The sequence below is a fragment of the Acomys minous genome, assembly GCF_964271855.1.
Source record: "Acomys minous genome assembly, chromosome: 10".
Lineage (NCBI taxonomy): Eukaryota > Metazoa > Chordata > Mammalia > Rodentia > Muridae > Acomys > Acomys minous.
Genome location: NC_140491.1, coordinates 71,261,914 through 71,273,734, shown reverse-complemented (window position 1 = coordinate 71,273,734; position 11,821 = coordinate 71,261,914). Strand labels below are relative to the sequence as shown.

The 11,821-nt window shown below is 48.8% G+C and overlaps 1 long non-coding RNA gene across 1 annotated transcript; it reads left to right on the top strand.

Annotated features, from left to right (window-relative positions):
• Window positions 1–2,743: 2,743 nt before the first annotated feature.
• LOC311606687 lies at window positions 2,744–7,704 on the top strand. The gene is made up of 3 exons (XR_014782399.1): window positions 2,744–2,844; window positions 4,835–4,922; window positions 7,690–7,704. It is a non-coding gene; the product is annotated as an uncharacterized lncRNA (long non-coding RNA).
• Window positions 7,705–11,821: the final 4,117 nt, after the last annotated feature.

Sequence of the window (11,821 nt, the reverse complement as noted above, 5' to 3'; positions counted from 1 at the left end):
GAAGGTCATCTTGACCCTGAAGAGGAAACCACTTTGATCCAGAGATTTTTCACATCCCCACATCCCCACATCCCCACAGTTCCCGCCTCAGGACCTTTGCACATGCTGGGCCAGGTGCTACATCCTCAGAGCAGTCCCAGATAGTGAGTACCGGGGACCTCGCCGTCTTCCAGAAACTGAATTGGGGAAGAGTGGTGTCAGCCCACGACCACCCTGGGCTACAGAGTTGGGGAGGCCTCTCTTCTCCCATCTCTCCTGAGCCCCTCCGGGACCTTCCACCAACCCTCACCTCATCAGGTATTTATGGCTTTGCCCATAAAAGGACAAGCCGTCCGATAAGATAGAAACATTTTATGGGGCAACAAAAATATAGATAAAATTTTATAGTGTGAATCAGGAGGAGGAAAGTGTTAAGTTCCACAAACACCTTTAAAATTTAAACAGCCCCCATTGTAGGGTCCCTGGAGCCGAACTTAAATAATGGATCAGAAAAAGGATAAATCTCCCAGGTCCCCTGTGTGACGGGGAAGAGCTCTGATCGACAAGCAGACAGGAAGGGGGAGGGCACTTGCCGGCCCGTGCAGCGCTGGGCCCTAGCGGGCCGCAATGCGGGCACACAGCCTTCGTCTTTATTGTACTTATAAAATATACATGGCCCTTTATTGAATTGCCTGCTGTCGAAATCTGCAAGAACGTTATTGCCTTTTACTGTCCTGGAGAGAAGCAGAGCGGCAACATCTGTGTAATTTCATAAGATGCAGGAGCCATAAATCGGATTGTGCCGGATATAAGATCGATCGTAAAAAATCACGCATTGAACAGAGATCAGGGAAGCTGGGAAGCTGCAGAGGTAGGAGAGCTCAGGGCGGGGGGCGGGGCGGGGCGGGGGTGGGGGGGGAATGCTGCTCGGCACCCTACGTGTGTAGTGCCAGGTGAGGGTCCTGTCACCAAGTACTTTGAAAGGAACAGAGCTTTCTCTGGGCTTCTGAGGGAAGGTCCTGCTGGACTCTTAAACCCTTGCCCAGGCTCTGAGGGATCAGCGCACAGAAAGGAAGCCAGAGGGCGGGTCCCAGATTGGAGGCCCTGGGTTCATGAAAGGGACAGAAGGCTGTATGTAGGTGCACCTATAGGCAGGGTCACCCACTCACTCACAGCCATGTCCACTACTGGGGGTACACCGAGGGACACAGACGCACAAAGTGAGATCCTGATCCTCAGCTCGTTCTCGGGGGGGGGGGGGGGGGGGGGGGGGGGAACGACACGCACATCTCAACCGGTTTCTCCTTCTGTCAAATTTGCTTTGCATCTCCACAAATATGAGCCAACGCTCAGCCCTTTTGAAATGTGAGTTGGTGCTTGGGTGAAAGATAACAAATAAAACCTTGGCTCCAAGCTCAGCAGCAATAAGAAGGTCAGAGAGGCAGGTCCAACTCTCACTGAAGGGGGCTGGAAGGATGGCTCAGCTGGTAACTGCTTGCTGTGCAAGCATCAGAACCCGCGTCCAGCTCTCCGGTGCCTATACAGAAAGCTGGGCGAGGCAGAGTGAGGCTGCATTTCATAGCTGGGAGGCCAGAGGGAGGACTGCTGAGGCCAGCCAGGCTAGCTGAATCAGAGCTCCAGGTTCGGTGAGAGACTGTGTCAAAAAAAAAAAAAAAAGCACACAATTGAGGAAGACATCCGCTGTTGACCTCTGGCCTCCACACTCATGTATGCACACACATATGTGCACATGAACACACATGCACATCTTAACTGTTCACTACATATATGCTGTACAGCTACACAGCAAGACTTATTTGAAACAAGTAGTGGAGTGACCAGTGAGGTGGACTAGGAGGGCGTGGCTGAGATGGGTACCAGGGACCTTCCTCTTGAGATGAGATCTAAGGCTGCCAGGCAGAGGCCCCTGGAGAAAACTATACCACCCTGTCAGGAGCAGCCATCAGGCACCATTCCTTTGAGCATCAGGGGTGGAAAGCAAGCTTAGTTTTGTGTGTGTGTGTGTGTGTATGCATATATATGTATATATGTATATATACATATGTATAATTTATTCAGATTACATCTTGATTGTTATCTTCTCACTTATATCTTCCTGTTCTCTCCCTCTTTCCCTCACCTCTTTCGCCCTATTCCCCTCCCCTAGGTCTATGACAGAAGGGGACCTCCTCCCCCACCATATGAGCACAGCCTATCAGTTTCATCCAAATAGCCTGCTTCCCCTTCATCTGTGTGCTGCAGGGCCTCCCCACCAAGGGGAAGTAACCAACTTGGGGGCACCACAGTTCATGTCAGAGTCAGTCCCCGCTCTCCACACAACTGTGGAGAATGAGCTGTCTATTGGCTAGATCTGAACAGGGGAGCGGTCTAGGTTTACTGTATGCATTGTCCTGAGTTGGCGCATCAGTTCATGCAGCCCCGCCCCCCACCCCGTCCAGATCCACCAGCCTTGAGGGTCTTCTTGTGGGGCTCCTGGAAGAATCGGGGGAATAGAAGGACCCAGAAGGTCCAGAAGCTTGGTTCCTTTTAAATGCACCATGCAAATTTCAGTTCCCGGGATGCACCAGGGGCACAGAGAGAGGCATTCATCTTAGATACACCAATCTTTGTAGCAATAAAGGCTGGTATGTCCTCCCTTCCCCTTGAGATGAAGTCCCCAAGAACGCATCAGACAATGTAAAAAGCGAAACCCGGGGGGACGGCTCAGCCAGTGATCTGCCACAAGGCACGAGGACCCGGAATACATGAAAGAAGATGGATGTATGTGGTGATGTCGGTTTGTAATCCCAGTGCTGAGAAGACAGAGCAGGATCCTGGGGCACCACTAAATCGGTGAACTCAAAGGTCAGCAGGAGACCCTGTCTCAAAGAATAAAGGGAGGAGCGGGAGAGGAACAGTGCTGACTCTGGCCCACACACATGTATGCATGTACATACCCATAAACACACACACACACACACACACACACACACACACACACACACACACACACACTTTTTTACAGGATAAGTAAACAGAGCTACAGAAAACACCATAAAAGAGAGCGTGGAAAGACCATAAGAGCCTGAGGATGGGTGAAATTGCCGTCACACACAGCAGCCACAGCTCTCTGCACATGATTGGACCCTCCGACTTTCCGTAATAGGTAGAGGTGTTCACAGGACACCATCCCTCCCTGAGGAGCCAATGACAATAGTTGCTATGGGAGAGGGAGTCATTTTCTCTAATGATCACTCAAGACCAGATGTGAAGAAGAAGGGGTTCAGAAGAAAAACGGGGGTGTGAGTACAACTGCAATATTCTGTCTATACGTGTGAAATTGTCAAAAACTAAAGAAAAACTCCTTAAATACCAAAGCAGAAGGGCAGAGAGGGGCGTCCCACCCACGACTGATGGCCTTGCCCCACCTTCTTAGGCACAGGGGCTCTTGCCCTGCAGCCGTGTGAAGGGGTGAATATTTAGAGGACACAGTAGTGGTGCTGAGACAGGAGTTGCTTGTTTCGGAAGAGATGGACTTCCAGAAGACCCACTGCTCTGTGGCAAATTGCCCCCAAATGCAGAGCACCAGGCAATGATTCATTCCAGCATCATCTCGCATTTGCCCCAGATCTTGCGAGGTGTAGCTCAACTGAGTCTTCATCGTGGAAGCCTCCCAGAGGCTGCAGTCAAGGTCTCAGCGAGGACAACAGTCATCGCAAGGGTCAGCTGGGGCAGGATCTGCTTCCGTGTGATCCCTTGTGGGCACCGGCCAGGGGCACTGTGCCTCCACTGACTGACGCCTCTCCAACATGGCAGCTTGCTTCAGCGATGCGATACAGAAAGACACCAGCAAGAGAAACATGCAGCTCCTTTGTGTGTTGACTCTAGTGCAGTCCCCAGAGCGACATCTCTTCCGTTTGCTGCGTTTTATTCATTAGAAACAAGTCCCACTCAGGGAGAGGTGGGTACACAGGCACCCCAACACCAGAAGCGGGCCATTTGGAACCATGTCAGGAGCTGCCTATCCTAAACATTCTTTCTAGAAGGTTCTCTTCACCGGCCTCAGTCAGAACCCAGAATAATCTCCAAAGTCTGTGGTGCAAAGCAGAGCAATACAAGACAGTTGTCATAGTGAGGCCACACTGCTGAGGGAAGCCAGAGGCCGGATGACTAAGTCCAGAAAGAGGCATCCTGGGTTCAAGAGGTCAATTCTCTGCATTAAAGCCTAGCGTCACCTTGAGTCCATGACATCTGGCCACTACCAATGTCATTTTTCTTTGTCCTCTTCTAATATAGGTCAAAAGGCTGTTGCAATTTTCCCCAGCCTCTTTTGCAACTGGGATAATTGTATAATGACTTTCCTTGCTGCTTTGACAAAACACTTGACAGAAGGAGCTTCAGGAGTCACTGAGCTGGCTGCCAAAGGGACCTGCTGCCAAGCCTGATGACCTAAATTTGGTGCCTAGGACTCATGTGGTGGAGAGAACTCCTTCCCACAAGTTGCCCTCTGACCTACATATGCATGCTGTGGCACTCATGTTCACATGAGCGTGCACATGCAGAGACGGACCAGAACTGTGTGCATCCCTCATGGAAATACACACACACACACACACACACACACACACACACACACCACACGACTAATTAAATGTAGCAAAACTTAAGAAGCAACTTCTGTAAAGGTGGGTGGGTGGGTTTACTTGGGCCCACGGTTTAAGGGAACACAGTCCTTCATGGTAGGAAGGCCTGGTGGCAGAAGCATGGGAGGTCACTGTTTACATTTTGCCCTCAGTCCAAGAGCAGGTCATAGTAATGCTCAGCTTTCTGTTTCTTTTTTATCTATTCTCTTCAGAACTCCAGACCACAGGACAGTGCTGCCAACACCCAAGGTGGGTCCCTCCCTCCTCACGCCCCCAAACACAGCGAGAGATGCAGCTCAGGTGAGTCAAGACTCAGTCAATCTGACAATGAGCATTTTAACAATCACACTGTGTGACCTCGTTCTGCTGGTGAAACGTTGGCATTCATGATGGCATCTGGATGAGAAATAGATAATGCTATTTACTTCTCTCTCCTACACAGTTGGAACACAGATGTATTGTCCTTGGTGATGGAACTTACTTTGTGATCATGAATGAACAACCATGAAGAGAGAGAGGCTGCTAAGAATGAAATACACGCCGGGTGCAGTAGCACACGCCTGTAGTCCCCGCACTTAGGGAGACAGAAACAGGTGGATCTCTGTGAGTTCAAAGCCAACCTGGGCTACAAAGTGAGTCCAGGACAGTCAATGCTACACAGAGAAACCCTGTCTCAAACAAACAAACAAAAAGAATGAAAAACTTTAAAGGTACTGTAGGATGGATCAACATTTTTCTTTAGTCTTCTTACATGAGAAAATAAGCTATTTACTTGAGCCAATTTTTTCCTGGGTTCTTCTTCATTTATTCAGCCAAACACATCCTGTCTAGCGGCTGGTAATAACCAGTGGAGGGTGAGGGTTATCTTTGAAAAGATGTCTGTAGTGTCCTATGGTGAAGGTCCAGCAGGGCACAGAATGATGGGGAAGTTTTAAAGAAATGTTAAGCAGAGAACTTAGAATGCAGAGCAACAAGGTCAAGACCAGCGTAGACAGCGTAACTAGCAAGCCCCTGCCTCAAAGAAAGCAGGCATGCTGGGTGTGGTGTTTTGATTAGTTTTGTTTCGTTTTTTCGAGACAGGGTTTCTCTGTGTAGCTCTGGCTGTCCTGGACTCACTTTGTAGACCAGGCTGGCCTTGAACTCACAACCATCCACCTGCCTCTGCCTCCCGAGTGCTGGGAAGTGTTGGGATTAAAAGCACTTGTGCCACCGTGGCCAGCTGGGAGTGGTGTTTTGAATAAGAACGGCTTGCATAGGCTCATGGATGTTTGAATACGTGGTCTCCAGGGACTGGTACCATTAGATGTGGCCTTGCTGGAGGAAATGTGTCGCTCTGTCTGTCTTTCTGTCTGTCTGTCTGGTCTATCTGGTCTGTCTGTCTGTCTGTCTGTCTGTCTGTCTGTCTGTCTGTCTGTTTGGTCTGTCTGTCTGTCTGTCTGTCTGTCTGGTCTGTCTGTCTGTCTGTCTCTCTCTCTCTGTCTCTCTCTCTCTCTCTCTGTCTCTCTCTGTCTCTCTCTCTCTGTCTCTCTCTCTGTCTCTCTCTCTGTCTCTCTCTCTGTCTCTCTCTCTGTCTCTCTCTCTGTCTCTCTCTCTGTCTCTCTCTCTCTCTCTCTCTCTCTCTCTCTCTCTTTCTCTCTCCCTGCTGCCTGTAGGTCCAGATATAGAACTCTTAGCTCCTTCTCCAGCACCATGTCTGTCTGTGTCCACCATGCTTCCTGCCATGATGACAATGGACTAAACCTCTAAGTATAAGCCTGCGCCAATTAAATTCTTTCTTTTATAAGAGTTGTCATGGTCATAGTGTCTCTTCCGGGCAAGGGAGGGGCACGGAATCTGACTTGGGGTAGGAAAACAGTTGAACACTTTCAGTGGGCCTTAAAGGGCCATCCTGGCAGGAGCAGCGAACACAGCGCTGCCGAGAGCGGTGGAGATTATGATGGCCCAGCTCAAGAGGTTTCAGAGGAGAAGAATATTAGTAAGTATCCTAGAGGCTGTTCTCGCGATATTTTGGCAAAGAATGTGCCTGTTTTTTGCCCTTGTCTGAAAAGTCTGCCTGAGGCTAAACTGAAGAGTTTTGGATTAATGATACAGGCGAGGGAGATTTCAAAACATCCTAGTAGTGACGGTGTCACAAGGTCATTGGTGGACAGTCTTATGCAGATCTATAATGATGAAAAAGGAGCAAGCTGAGCAAGGAAAAACACAAAACGTACAGTTTGAGGAGAAAGGGGGGCACCCGGAAGTGTAATGGAGCTAAGCTCCGTGTTCAAGGAGATAAAATGTTTAAAGAAACTTCTAGTTTCTAGTTTTTAATGCTAAACGAATAAAGAGAGCGGTGACCTCAGGGCAAGAATCCACCCAGCTATGCTTCCAACTTGTGAAGTGGGATTAAAGAAAATCTTAGGGTCAGGTGTGATGGCGCAGGCCTTTAATACCAGCAGCAGGAGGCAGAGGCAGGCAGACCCCTGAGCTCAAGGCTAGCCTCGTCTACAAAGTGAGTTCCAGGACAGCCTCACTGAGGCAGTGAAGAAAAGCATCAACAACAGAAAGGTAGAGGAAATTTCATTGAGGGGGCCATGTTCCAGCCCCAGCACGCAGCAAAATTGGCAGCTTTGGCCTTAAGGATATAAGGAAGTGGTTATGGAATCTCCTTCCGTGACTAAGGAGAGCTGCTGAGGCCAGATGTGGGGCTAGGGTGTCTCTGTATGGAGGCCCAGAAAGGCCATTTCATGACGCTGTGAAGGTGAAGCCTGCACAACATGGGAGACCCCCAAGGTGTTGGAGATGCCAGAGCCATGGGAGACCTACCAAGGAGAGCTGCTAACAAGGAGTGCAAGCAGACCAAGAGAAAGGAGTGTGCTGCAGTCAACAAAGCTGAAAGGAGTTGGGGGTCTGAGGACTGATTTGACGCCAAGCGTGGAGATGCAGGGTTTGGGGTTTCGGTCTTGCTTTAATCCAGTATTTTCTCACTATGCTTCCTTTCCTCCCTCTTGGGATGGTAATGCATATCCTGTGCCATTGTGTGTTGGAAGGATGTGATCTGCTTTTTTGATGTTGATTTTTACAGAGATTTACCGTTAAGAGAGCTCATGGCTCCCAGAAGAGACTTTGAGCTTTGGACTTTTAAACAGTGTCGAGCTGGTGATAGACTGTGCAGACTTCTAAAGTTGGACCGAATGCGTTTTACATTATGATATGGCTACAAACCTATGAGGACCAGGGGGTGGAATGTGGTTGTTCGAATAAGAATAGCCCCCCCCCCCATAGGCTCATAGATATGAGTGTTTGGTTACCAAGGGAGTGGCACTATTAGGAGCTGTGGCCATGTTGAAGGAAGTGTGTCACTGGTGGGGGGGGGGGGCGGTGGGCTTCTGGGTTTCAAATGCTCAAGCCAGGCCCAGTGTGTCTGTCTTCCTGCTGCCTGCCAATCCGGATACAGAACTGCAGCACCATGTCTGCCTGCGTGCTGCCATGCTTCCTGCTATGACAGTAATGGACCAAACCTCTGAATGTAAGGCAGACCCAATTCATCTGTGAGAGCTGCCACGGTCAAGGCACCTCTTTACAGCTGTAGACTGTACAGTCCCAGGACACTGGGACTGTAGCTCTGTGGTAAAGGACTTACTTGCCTAGCATGTGCAAGGCCCTGTATTTAATTAACATTCAGAACACAGTAAACAGGTAGGGGAAGGGGGAAAGAATGCTGTCTAATTTGGCAGGGGTGTAGGAAAATGATCACTCTTAACCATATTGGTAGACGTATAATTAGATTTTATCTCATTAGAGAGTAATTTGGAAACACACACACACACACACACACACACACACACACACACACACACATAACACTATGGTGGAAATCAAGCCCAGGACCTCACACACGCTAAACAAGCATTCTACCACTGAAAACAACCCCAACCTTTTGCCATGTCAATTACAATAGAAGTTATACAAACTCTCTGACTTAAAAAGCTTGTGTTTATTAGTCCATCCCAAAGACATAATCCCAAGACCCTGGAAGGAGGGGCTAGAAAGATGGCTCAGCAGTTTAGAGCTCTGGCTGGGTTCAGTTTCCCAGCATCCACTTGGAACTCACAACAGCCTACAATCCCAGTTCCAGATGACCCAACACCCTCTTCAGGCACCCACATACATGTAGAGCACACACATGCATATAGGTAAACACATATATATTAAGTGAAAATAAATATTTAAAAAGAGTCTCAGCAAATACAGGACAAGCAACAAGAATGTGTCTTCTGAAGGTGAAATCTGGATCCCACTGCCCCTCCATCAGCAGGTGCACCTCAAGCCTGTATCATCCAGTTAGAAGTCACCAGGCACAGGGGGCTCTGAGCATTTGACATGCAACTAGCCGGCCTCAAATCAGCTCTATGCAAAATACACACCAGAGCCCAGCGCCACCACGATGTACAAATACGTTGTGGAGAGAGGGGAGAGAAAGAGAAGCGGACCTGTTTGAGCACTAGGAAGAGAGGCAGAACTGGAGACGCGAGGGTGGCGAGGAACAGCCTGAAGTGAGTAGCCTGCCCTACCACCTGAGGCCATGGGGAAGTCCTGGCTCCTGCTGCCACTGAGGACCATGCCTGTGTCCTCATGGCCCCTGTGGGCCTCTGTGGCCCATGTTACCACCAAAGGCTACGCCGACGTCCCTGGTCTGCGCTGCCACTTGGAACCACGTTGATGTCCAAGGGCTGTGCAGAGCTGGCCTCGCCCCCAACTGGCTGTGGCACTCTGGAGAGCTGGCCCTGTCCCTCACCTGGGCAGCACAGTAGAACTGACCCTGGAGGTGGGGCAAGGATGAGCCAACCCCAAGGGTGTGAGAAGAGGAGAGCTGGTGGTATCCCTTGCCAGCTGAGGCACTTGGGTGAGCTAGTTGGGGCATCTCCAGGCCTTTGAATTAGCCCTCCCCAACATCTACCCCCGCCCCCATCTATCGATTGCTGGAGCACCTGAAGGGGCTGGTCCTGCAGATCCAAAGCTACAGGGTCTCCATGACACAGGGCAGCAACAGGCTATCTGAGTCCCCGTGAGGATCCAGTATTGTTAGTGAAACAGAATCCAGAAGCCTCAAACCAGACCAAAGACTCACTGCAATGGACATTTGCAAGTAAGGATGTTTAGACAAATGGGTACACTGTGTGACACACTGTGACATACTGTGACATACTGCAGCTTCCACAGTGAAATAATGTTGTTGTTGTTGTTGTTGTTGTTGTTGTTGTTGTTGTTGTTATGGGCTTTTTTCTTTTTTAATATATATATATATATTTTTTTTTTTTTTTTTTTTGCAAAGGCAGAGGGCAGATATGAAGGGACAGGGAGATGAGTAGGATTGGGGTGCATGATGTGAAGTTCACAAATAATCAATAAAAAGTTAAAACACACCAGATCCCAAAGATTTAATACTTAAAAAGAATGCAAAGTAGTCGGGCGTGGTGGCGCACACCTTTAATCCCAGCACTCGGGAGGCAGAGGCAGGCGGATCACTGTGAGTTCGAGGCCAGCCTGGTCTACAAGGTGAGTCCAGGACAGCCAAGGCTACACAGAGAGACCCTGTCTCGGAAAAAAAAAAAAGAATGTAAAGTATCTTAATAGTTTTATATTATTTGCATGTTGACCTTGTAATGCACTGGACATGTTGGGTGGAGTATGATATCTTAGTAAATTTTTTATTATTTATTTTTGTTTCCTTATCCTTTTTTCCCCCCTGGTTTTTCGAGACAGAATTTTTCTGTGTGGCACTTGTTGTCCTGGAACTCCCTCTGAAGACCAGGCTGGCCCCTGTAGCCCAGGCTTGCCTATGCACCTCAAGTGCTGAGAATCAAAGGCGCATGCCACCGTGCTCGGCTTATTATATTTTTTTAGGTGAAGCTACCAGAAAATAAAAATTGCATGTGAAGCCAGGCAGTGGTGGTGCATGCCTTTAATCCCAGCACTTGGGAGACAGAGGTAGGCAGACCACTGAGTTCGAGGCCAGCCTGGTCAACAAAGTGAGTCCAGGACAGCCAAGGCTACACAGAGAAACCCTGTCTCGAAAAAAAATTGCATGTGAGGCTCACACTATATTGCTACTGAAAAATGCTGCTTATATATAAAGATAATATTATGTAGCCTTTAAAGCGGTTAAGTAAACATGAGGGAACTTATGGAAAAATATGCCCCAAATACAGTTTTATACTATCAGAGAATTTTGTAAAAAAGTTCATCTTAATGTAGGTAAAATTCTTTCTTTCTTCTTTCCTTTCCTCCTTTCTTTCTTATTTGTTTGTTCATTTGTTTGCTTGTTTGTTTCTTTTCTTTCTTGCATATAGCCCAGGCTGGCCTTATGCTTGCCAGATAGCCAAGGATAACTTTAAACTATTGATTCTCCTGCCTCTGCCTCCCAAGTGCTGAATTACTAGTGTGTGCCCCTGTGCCTGTTTTTTTGCGGTGCTGGGGATGGAAACTAGTACTACACACGTGCTAGGTAACTGCTAACCACTGAGCTACATGCCCAGCCTGCAAAATCCTTAAAAGCCACATGAAACCATGCGCTTGGGGAGGGCCCTGGGAACTTCTTTCTACACTTCTGCTATTACTCAATTTTGCTTCAGCAAGTGCTTATTTCTTGTGTAGCCGAAATGGGTTTTTATGAGAAAAAAAAAAAGAGAAACGATAGCACATAGCAGCTGCCACATGAGTCGGCCTCACACTTCAGAACTAGGTTTCTGCGAGCACAGCAGCTGCTCCCAGGTGTGGGCTCTGGGTAGGCTGCCAGTCAGGGCTGGTGTCATCTGCCCGCCGTGCCATGCTCCTGACAAGGACTCACGAGTTCCTGTCGGACCTCGGTGTATTGAAGGCTGGATCCACCACTCACCAAGTCCTCTTGATCGAGGGGCCCAAGACGTGGGTTTTCTTCAGGCTGGCATTTGGGAAGGAGGCTTGCAGTTCCCCCTTCCCGGAAGTCTCAGGAAAGGCTTGTCAGTAACTATTACCTTTGAGAAAAGGGAGGTGCTGGCATTGTGAGCTTTGCAGTCTCTTGACCTTCTAGGTTAAGGAATGGGCATCACACAAGCTGAAATGTCCTATCTATGTCACCTCTTACAGATTGCATAGCCACGAGCCCTGTGTCCACATGCCCAGTCTCTGTGGGCTTTAGCTTTGTCATCTATAGTATGGGGTAATAACAGCTCCCA